Source organism: Pinus tabuliformis, chromosome 1_1, assembly GCF_031772625.1.
Source record: "Pinus tabuliformis cultivar Carrire ecotype Pingquan chromosome 1_1, CPIR1, whole genome shotgun sequence".
NCBI classification, from domain to species: Eukaryota; Viridiplantae; Streptophyta; class Pinopsida; order Pinales; family Pinaceae; genus Pinus; species Pinus tabuliformis.
The window spans coordinates 534150865-534162085 of NC_142297.1; positions in this window are offsets into that span (position 1 = coordinate 534150865).

Here is an 11221-nt window from a genome sequence, read left to right on the forward strand (position 1 = left end):
CCACTAAATGATCAGGTCAGCTAGCCCTACAAATTGGCCTTGAAGGAACCCTTCCAGTGCTCAAGAAGACTATAAATATGATGCAATTCAACCTCTTTTGGTAGCACATCAATCACACATATTTCTGATCCAATCTGAAGTAGATAAAGAATGCTAGGAGCCCGGGAAGAAGCATGAAGCCCAATGAAGGAATGGAAGGAGGATTCTTCATCTGTGAAAGAAGCGAATTTTTGAAGATGTTAGGGTTTCCATAGGTCTTAATAAAGCAGAAGCTAGCACTTGACTTTGTTGAAGTTGATCTCTTGGATAGGTGGCTGATTTGATCATGGTGTGTTGGTTTTTAAAGTAAAAAAGGTCTTGGTTCTCTCAATCTAATTTGAATCTATAGTGGAAGAGTTTGACCGGGTTTCCCCTTCATAGGGGTTTTTCGCTAACTTGGAGCCTAACTCTCATGTCTTATTTGATCTTCTTTTTTGGCATTTGTCTTGATGATAAAATAAACACAATAATAATAATGAAGAACTAATATGATGACCACAAGAATTTGTCGAAGGAAAGAGAAATCATTTTAAGAAACCTAATATATATGCTGCCATAGATTTCTCAACAATGGAGGAGTTTTCTTTGAGAATATGTTGCATGTGGAGAGGACCAGTGGCTTTTTACATGAGCTTGGAGTTTGAGGAGGACCACACATGTTATTATTGCATGTATTTACTTGGTCTTATTTTTGTATTTGGAGATTCTCCTTGGAGGGCATGGATGTGGAGACATTACTCTTGTCATTTGTGGAGGGTCTTGCTTGTTGGAGTGCACCCTATGATTATTTCATTGCTTCCTTGGAGGGTGCACATATGGAGGAGCATATCTTATTTTTTCATGGAGCCTTACATGTTGGAGGTTGTAACTACTTAATTATTTTATCATTTGTTGAACTTGTTTTATGCAAGGGGTTACTCAAGAGAATTCCTTTTTGTATTTGCATGCAATCATTTTGGAGGCTACACTTAGTGAGTTCCTTTAGGCGGGCCTCGGAGTACATCCTCCCATGTCAAGGATTATTTTGTTTGTATTATTTATCTAGTACATTGGAGTGTGCACTATATGTAGGGCCATTCAACATCCTGACACGGTAAAAGACCTATTTTAGGTGATGAGCCCCTTCTCCATTTGTGAGCACTACAAATTTGGGGCATGAGAAGCTCTCCCCTTTGGCTACATTTTACATCAATTTCACAAGCTTAATGGAAGATTTTGTAATAAAAATGATTTTGTAAACTAGCTAAGTTGATTTTGTAATAAAAAATATTTTTAAGTTAAACACATGCAAGACAACCCTTGACATCTTGGGTTTTGATGGATGAAAAATTAGTTACAAGCTTAAAAACCCTAGATTTACCCTAAAACAAAAGTTAACCATTTGGAATTTTGACTTTATGGTTGACTAGATAAGGAAAGATTAGTGCCTAATTTTTTTGGGTGTATGGGGTCAACCAAGGCTCCCCTCTCATGTGTAAGTGAAACTAGGGTGATAGTTATACTTGTCCACTACAAACCCTAACAAATCCACCTAGTTCCTTACAAGCTTCAAGATAATTCAAGGGGAAGATACATCACTAGTAATCGTAAAAAAACTTTTTAAGGGACTTGTTCAAAAATATAGAAAGAGAGTGCACCACAAACAATAGAAAAGCACAACTACACTTGCAACCATTCATAAATAAAATGTACAAAGATTAAGGAATATCACTTGCTCAATAAATTGATTTCATACACAAAACCATAGATCCAAAAACATCCACAAGACATCTTTCTCAAAGAGAGTGCTTTAATTCTCCATCCATAGCAAAATGAAAATCATAATATTAGACAATTAGTGCTCTTCACAAGTTCTAGCAATGAGTTAGGTGCTTCTCTTATTTTTATGAAGAGAGGTAGCAACCCTCTCAATATAAGAATAATATTCTCCTAGCTTTTATCTTAAAAAAATATAAAATACCGTTATCTCTTTACAAACCCTATAAATATGGTCAATAATATATACAATATCTATGATACACGAGTGAATGAGTCAAAAGGCCTTAGAGATAATGAAGTAACTCTCATCAATTTCCAAGTCATCCTCTTCATAAGAATGAAAAAGTCCCACATGTGACATATTTGGGCTCCCAAAAGTGGACAACTCCCTCAAAAATCATGTGAAAAGGCATGAAAAAGGTCTCAAAAGTGAAACATTGCCTTCAAAGGGTGCAACATTCTCTCTAGAAGCCCCAACGACCTCCTCCATAGGTGGGACAACCTTTATCAAGCAAAAAATTGACCTCAGTGTTCTCCAAAGGTACATTTTCCAAAGAAAGGCCTAAGCGACACAAAGTAGTCATCAACCTTACTTTGTGCGCACAAATCAAATGCAACATAAACAATGAAACATGTCAAATGTAAATTCCATTAGGTAGAGGACACTGAGTTTTATTTTCTAACTTCACAATAAGTCGTAGAATTCATACAATTTGCCAAGTTCAAGTGTGGTTAGGGGTATCATTAACCCTTATTACATGTGGCAACTCCCAAGAAGAGTAGTTCCTAGGAAAACCAATCAAGGATCATGTGTAGTGATAGATGGTATGGTTTGGTGGTTAAATTCAAGAGTTGAATTACATTGTCATGATGAGGTTGTTTAAGATATTAATCCACATGAGTGCATTCGAAATATGAGGGAGCAATTATGCATTAAGTTACCCTTTCCTTAGCACTATTTCTTACTACCCCTTGGCTTTTTTTTATTATTTTTCATTTAGTCCCCCCTTTATTAGAGATGGCTTTTACAAATAGGATTTGAGTTAATGGCCTCATAGAAAGGGAGCATTACTCAAGGTTTATTTTGGCTTTTGATTTTATTTATTTATTATCTTTACCTTGAGTTTATAGCTCTTTTAATGTAAGGTTCTTTTGATAATACTATGAAACATGAACCCTTTTTCCGTGACACATGACAACAAACTTGAACAAGATAAAGGAAATTAGGTAAGATGGAGAGTGTTAAGTATGGATTGGTAAATGGACATGCTACACCTTCCAAAGCCTCCTAGCAGTACAAATCAATCCATGAATGAAAATGCTTATCAAAAGAAGGATGATGATCCATCAAAGAAAAACAAGGTAATTAGCAAAAATTTAAAGCATCATAATCCATTGTCTGACTCAATAAATGATCACTACTTTCATGACAAGCACCCGAGAGATTAACACCTAGTATGAAACAATGAAATATTGTACCTCATGTATGTTAGGCATCATAATCGTGAAATGTGAGTGAGTTGATCAAATGTGGGAAGCATCACTGCCCATGTGTTTGTGGAAAACTATAGATCTCATTTGTGGAAATGTTGTTTATAAGTGAGAAATCTCTAGTTACCCCTACATGTCAAAGGGTAACACGGACCATGTAGAACACCCTCTCCACTTCAAGATACCTAGTGACTAGGATGGTTCAATGAGACACCACATGGAATATCACACATCTACATGTTGAGAGAGTGGTCCATCAAGCAAAAAGGGCATGTAAGTAGTACCAAAATATGACCATCAATAAAAAAGATAAGTGGAGCTCCTCAACGGAATATCTCCAATACCAAGAAGAGAAGAAACTCAATGAAAGTGTATCTCTTATAAGTCCATCAAAAGCTCCAAGGAACCACCATCAAACTCCATTAAATGAGATGGAAATCACAATGTGGAGCCTCATACAAGATCAGGTATAACAATTGAAATTTGGCATGATAATAGTACTTGTCAGTCTTCTGGTTGTGTGCTCAACAAATACTTGTCATCACTAGTAGTATGTGGTGGGGTGTACATGTTTGTCTATTCTTGAAAAGAGTTTTCCCATGTTTTTGTCTCATTGTATATCTTAGTAAGTGGAATCTCCTTGGATTCTAGATTCTGTGGTTGTTCTTATGCTTAACTATGCACTTAAGAAGTTATCTATTTGCTTTCTCCACTTTGATTTGCTTGTGCTCTACCTCAATTAATCTCTCACAATCCTCCTGAGGGACCAGATAGTTTTTTCTTAAACTTGGTTGTGGTTGCAAAGATGCTCCATTGCACTTTTAAATCCTTGGGGTCTAGCTAGTATGAGTTGTCTACAATTTCTTTGAATCTTTGGTTACCCATCTCAACCATCTCTTGGTGCCAGTTTTCCTTGCTTCATGTACCCTGAGAAGTTGTCTGTTAAAGAGTAACATTCATGGCCCGCTACTTCATTTATTATTTCATTCACAAAAAGGGTAGGAAATGGATCAATTATCGTTAGTTTATTAAATCCGCGGAAATTAATGCATATTCTCAATCTAATGCGGTCATACTTTTTAGGTTGCACAACCATGGGACTTGCCCATTCTGACTTGTCGATAGGGTAGATGATGCCAGCTGCTAACATCCCCTCTATCTATTTCTGTAAAATAGGCTTATATTTATGTGCGAGCTTATATGGTTTTTTCTTTATGGTTTTGGCTCTTGGAATGAGGTCAATTTTCATTTCTCCCATTTCTTTCATGAGTCCTTGAGATCTTTATAATCATGGGAAAAAAAATATTGATACTTGTTAGCGCTTGAATTTGACCTCAGGCTGAAAGAGACAAAATCCAAGGCAACATCAAACCACTTAGCCTCGTAGCTAGCCCTACGGGGCAGGAGAGGGCTCTCTTCGGGTCTATCTTGGCAAAAGGTCTTCAAAGGGCGGAGATGACCAATAAACAACACTGATTTTAGGCTAGTAAACTGATAGGGAAAGTTTGATTTTAAAGTTTTTAGAGTTTTGTTGGAAAACTGAGCACAACAATTTTGGGTGTGGGGATGAGACACAGTTTTTGCAGAGGTCTTTTTGGGGCAAGGTAGGAGATTGCCTTGATGCCTTTGATTTAAGTGAATGGATAGGAATGACCGGTGAGGAGCTAAAGAGAGCAAGAAACCTTCGAGAGTTCTATTTAGATGGAGGAAAACATAGATATTAAGCAAACTTAAAGGCAGAGCATATAAATTATGAATTCTACCTTAACACTTCATTTACTTAATGTGCAGAAAAGAGAAGTAGGAAAATGATACACATAACACACTTACAAGTACATGAGAGAAGCACACCATCAACACAAATAACCACAGGAATCCCAAATAGTGCTGCAAAACCCTGGTCTTTCCTTTGCCAAAATTGCAGAGATACAAAGAGTAATACAGTCTAAGCTTATCCCTCAAGAGTCCAACCATGAAAATGACTAAGAAAATACATAATATAGGTAAGCTAACACCTTTCCTTGCCTCTAGGGGTCGAGCTCATCCTTCTAGGAGCTGTTTCAACCAATTCTAAACTGAGCACTAAAATCTAGGCAGTCAAAACAACTTGCCTCTATAAGCTAGGAAACCAATTCATTCATTAAATTTTTGACTTCTTATGAATGAATCTTCTAGAAGAGATAAATAAGTGCCATGACATCATAAAATTACATCAATTACGTCAAGGAGGATGAAAAATCACTCCAAAAAGTCAAAACTAGTCAAATCTGCGTTTTGCTGAGCTGTAGGTGAAAATCTGGCAAATTTCCCTGATGTGTAGCGCCCCAATTCTCAACGCGTAGCGCGCCTTTGAGCCAACTTTTGAGGCACTTCCCAGCATCCAAATGAGGCAAAAGTAGGCTTGTTGGAAAGGTCTGGATGTATACTTTCCAACCCAAGTGGAATTTCTCAATTTGGTGTCCATTTGCCCCTCCAAAATTGCAATCTCCCAAGACTGCTTCTTGTGTGTCCAAAAAGTGGCAGAAAGTCATTTTTTGCATTTTTTTGACCTTCTGAGGGCTCAAAACCTGATGAAATGTCTTGGCAATTGCTGAGCAAGTGTAATTTGTCATGACAAATCCAAAAATGCTGAGTTTTTTAGAAATGGACTTGCCCATCTTCATGGTAACGCGCGGCGCGCTACGCGTTGAGGGCAAAAACCTGTTTTTTGACCAAAAAAATTCAAAAATGACCAAAATTGCTCCAAATTCCCTGAATTTTGAGCTGGAGGTGTATCATTGAGCACCATGCTCCTTCAAGGTGGCTTCAGCCAAAATCTGAAGCGGATCGGGCCTTTTCCTCTGTTTTAGTGCTTTGGCCAAGCGTGCTTTGAGTACCTTCATTTTTGCTTTGCACACATGCATGCGGGCCCAATAATGATTTTTCATGTGGCGGAGCATATCTTTGTCCCTGTTTGCCCTGGCTATCAACCTTTCTAAATGAGTGTTCACCCGAATGAGCATAGACCCTTGCTCAATAGGTGTCAAATCACCGGGTCTCTTGCGAGCCAAGTTCCGGTCTTCTCGGATCCTCCGCAACTCATCAAGAGTGTGTTCATCCTCTAACTGCTTGTTGTGCTGCTCTAAGTATGCGATTGTCCAATTTGCCATTTCCAACTTTTGTTGCAACAAGTGATTTTCAGCCTTTAGTTGCTGAATGATCTCCTTTGGCTTCGAGCTAGGAGAACTGATGTCAAGGTCAATGATGTTTATGTTCGGATCACCTAAAGGTCCCTCATCAATCATGGGCTGCTTGCCTCTCTCCTGTACCTGTGCTGCTGTCGAAAGCGAGGCCCCTTCCACCTGATGTGGAGATAACACTCGCTGTGCTGATGAAGAAGGTGAGACCCCTTCCACCTGGTGTGGAGATAATACTCGCCGTGCAGATGCAAATAAGGCCTTGTGGCCTCTCTGATATGTAACACATGCTGGAGTGCTGACATGCTCGGGCTCTGGAATGTGAAACTGATGTGAAGGCCCTCCCTCATCAGGGACAATCTCAGGAGGTGGCTGTGGCACCATGAAGAAGTCGCGAGAAATGCCTTGGCAGCATATAATCTTAAAACCCTAGCAAACTAGGCCTTTGAATCCACACAGCAACTTAGGGTTTTTACATTAAGTTTCATGGCATAGCTAGCATAATTTATTTACATACATCTTGCCAAAATGAGTACAAGGCATGGACATGAAGTCTACCTGTAGTTTGCTTGAGAGAAAAGAGGATTTGGTAGCTTGCTGGCAGTTTATTGGGAGAAAAACCCAACGCGTAGCATGCCTTGCCCAACGCGTAGCGTCCCTCTGACGCGTAGCGCCTGAACAAAATTACACTGAGAAAATCGCGCTGATGCGTAGCGCGCCCCTGACGCGTAGTGCACCCTCCCTGATGCGTAGCGCGCACCCAGCTACATAGTGCATTTTTCAGGAGGCTTTTGAAGGCCTTCCCGGTGTCGAAATCGGGTGCAGGATAGCTCGTTGGAAAGGTCTTTGAGTCTAATTTCCAACACAACTGGAATTTTTCAATTTGGAGTTCATTTGCCTTGTCAAAAATCAAATCTCCCAAGACTGGTCAAAATGTGCCAAATGAGGCTGCCTCAAGGCAGAGTGCTGTTGCAGTCAACTTTTGAATGTCCTCCTCAACTCCAAATTGAGCTCATGATAACTCATTGGAAAGCTCTTTGTGTCTAGTTATCATTGACTCATCAAGAAAGTCATTTTGCCAACCAAGCTAGGAGAAAACTTGATTTTCCCAAGGTCACTCCAGAGGTGCATTCGATTCTCCTGAGGCAACGATATTTTTGACATTTCTCTAAAACCATGACACCTGTGTAAAAAGTGAAGGAGGTTTTTCTTCCTTGGCATGTTGTCGACAAAAACCTCTATCCGTTTTCCAAAATTCATTTTTGATTGCTCTGAAACATCTTTTAAGTGAACCTTATCCCGATGTGTGAAACAAAGAACTTTGTGGAAATGAAGCGCAATGAAGGGGATGAGGGGCTTCTAAATTCTTGGGGAAATTTTTGGAAGTAGGGAGGGATGTTAGGAAGCAGGGGAAAGTGGAATTGCGGAGATCGAGTGAGGGGAAGGGGTCTAAAAAGGAAAAACACAGGCCCAACCTAGAAAATTGCCAGGTTGTAGCAAGAAACTAGGGTTTGTGCGAAAATGAGGAATTTGGCGGATCTAAGGGATGGGAAGTGTTTAATAAGGTACATGAAGGATAGGGGAAGGTGTATGAACATCTGGATACAAGTTTTGCTAATGATTTGACCGTCCAAGAGAAATTAGTTTCAAAACCCTAGGAGAGGGAAATGACCTTACCTAGGCGCAACTGAAGCATGAACAAGGTGTAAAATGACTCATTAGACACTGACATGATAATGACAACCCTATGAATGATGATAGACTCAGCTGAATAGTGAAATAGACTGACATTTGGGCAATTTTGAAAGGAGTGAAAGCAAACCCTAGACCTAATGCCTAGTGACCAAATTTTGCTTGAAGACTCACTGAAATGACAAAATTTGACCTTGACACTTCAAAATCACTTTGTAAGAGCACGTTTGATCACTGGAGGAAGGCTGGAAAGACTGACACTAACAATACTATTTTAAATGGTCGATAAATTCTGTCGTTTGTTTGTCCAACCAATAATCTCCTAGTCGAGCCATATTTATTCTGTCGTCATATGATATATCGACTTCCTTTATCTCTTAATTTCTGCATCCATCCAGTCAAGGCCTTTGACTCATCGAGTGTCCGGTCTTTTGACTTTTATTTCTTTAAACACGGGTGGAAATTCCAGTTGATCAGATTTCTTATTTTCCTTCTTGTCCACTTTGAACACTAATTTAATTTTTCTAAGATTCTCAAGGGGTTCCTTCTTCCAGCAAAAGCTTTGACCAGTGGTATAAGTTCCTTCCATTTGTAACCTACTGGCAAATTTTCCATTAGATGAGCATGACACATTATTACATACAATGGTCGACGCGATGTTGACTAGTGATTCTTCTTTACACTTGGTGGGGGATTTTCCCTTCAAAAAGTCTTTAATATACTTAGTTGTCTCTACCAGTTCCAACTCTTTTGGTCGAAATTCAAAGTCTTTAATAAAATTGTCCTTTAATTCTTTCTAGTGTAATTATTGGCCACAAGATTCCTCTAATTTATACCATTTATTAGGCAAAACATCTAGAGTATTAGGAAACATGTGAGGCCAAACCCTTTCATCCCTATATCTGATTCTTCACCATTCTGACTCACAAGTTTGTATATGGAGAACGGGTTCTTGTCTAGGCTTAAGTGTTGGGATATTACCTTGAATCGATAACTTTTGACCTCCAAACCTTTCAATAAATGATATTGTTGTTGTTGTCCAGGTTTGAAGTCGGTTCACATAAGTATCCTGACAACAGGCTACTTGGCCAATGAAAGTTTAAACCAAACTTTGCATTCTCCCTTGCTCTCCAATAGATTTAGTCGCTTGTTCCACATGATTTATAGGAGATGCCCATTCCTTGAATCTAATTAGATTGGTGGATTCCTCATTTATATCATATGGTAATAGTGATGGCGTTTGTTTACTTTTCGTTTCCTAGATTATAGGTATAGCTTGTATGGAAAAACGTGGTCGGACATTCTTCCTTGGTATAGCTTCGATTGTCCAACATTCCTTTTCTTTAGAGTCATAATTCTCAATTTACCATTCATAGAGCTTGGTGTTAGAGTTTTGTCCGATGGAAAGTGGGGAACTAGTTAATATTTCTCCCAATGCATTAGGCTCCACATTGTCTTTGTCTTTGTGCAACACTTGATATATTCTCCTTGTTTTTTAGTCTTCTTCCCATGCCGTCCCTTCTTGGAGGTCAAGAGGAATAATTATTTTCTTGTTATTACCTTTTAATTTAATTCTCTCTTTCTCAAGGGATATAGTAGCTTTCATTCTTTGGCCGCATGGTCTCTCGACTAATGTTGGGTAAGCTGAAATACCATCGACTAAGTCAATGACCTCAAAATTGACAAATGTTGGAATTCCCGTAATCAATGTTTTAACTTGTCGCATCGTTTCGATGGGTTCAATGAACCTTTGGACAACTAATTTTAGGTAGTTAGTCATCTTGTAAAGGGTTGGTTTTCCTAGATTAATCCATGTTTCTCTTGGAAACATATTTACTTGCGATCCGAAGTCGACCAGAACTTATTTGACCATATATCCATTTATTTCTGAGCCGACTTGGGGGTCATGATCATCTAAGTGATTTCCTTGTAAGAGTTGTTGCAAATTCTTGTATTGGTTTCTTCCTACATTATAATCCTTTAATAGATTTAAAAGTTCAACAAGATGACCAACTGATTGTTCTTCTTTTAATAATTCTAGAAATTCCTCGAGTAAAGTGTCCTTTGTCAATCTTTGCATATCGACTTCATTTTTGAAAAATTCTATTGCTTTTCCTGTAGTTTCATTCTAAGCCTGCATATCTGGGTAATTAGAGGTGATTTATTCGATCGAAGAATTCATTGATTCTAAGAAGTATTTTCTTTACCCATGCTAGACCTTGTAATGACATGGAGATTTTTTGGATTCAGAATCTCCTACTTTGGGACAGTCTGTAACAAATTGACTACTCTTTTATTTAAAACTTTTTCAAGAATTTTAGGGAAATCCTCTAATGAGTGATCACCCAGACCGCACATATTACAGAAAAGTATGTCGGTCTTATCTTTGAGTCGACAACTAGGTGCTATGTGGCGCTCTTACCGGCATGTAAAATAATAGAATATTCCTTGCCTTTGACTACGACCACGGTCTCGACCATTATATCCTCCACGTCAACCTCTGTATCCTCCTCTTCCATTTCCCCTTCCTACTTGGATAGGTGGTTCTCTAAATTGTTCCGAAGTTTGAGTATGATAAACAACATGGTAATTGGGCTTATTTTTCGTGTTCAACTGAAATTCTTGAGTCGAGTGGCTGTTATCTTCACATATGGCGCACAAATTTAGCTTAGAGTTACACAAACTATATCGACACTCCTTAGTACTGTGATTCAAAGCAATTTGGTATATGTCACAATATACATTCCACTAAACTCATCGAACATCTTGGTCAAAATAGTCAACAAATTTCCATTTGTCCTTTGTATGCCCTTCACCTCTGCAATTTATACACCAAAGATTGTTCTTCAGGAGAGATAATGCCAACAATGAACTCTATATTTGTTCAATCTTTTCTACCAATTTTTTGTTAGTTGTTGAGTTGTTTGATTACCTTTCATCATCTGTTTCAAAGCGTTAAGCCACTTTAAGGGCTTCTTCGCATGTTTTCACCTCATGCATTCTCAGTGGCACTCAGATTTTTTACAATAGGCCAACAACATACCATTCAACTAATAATGCTTCAT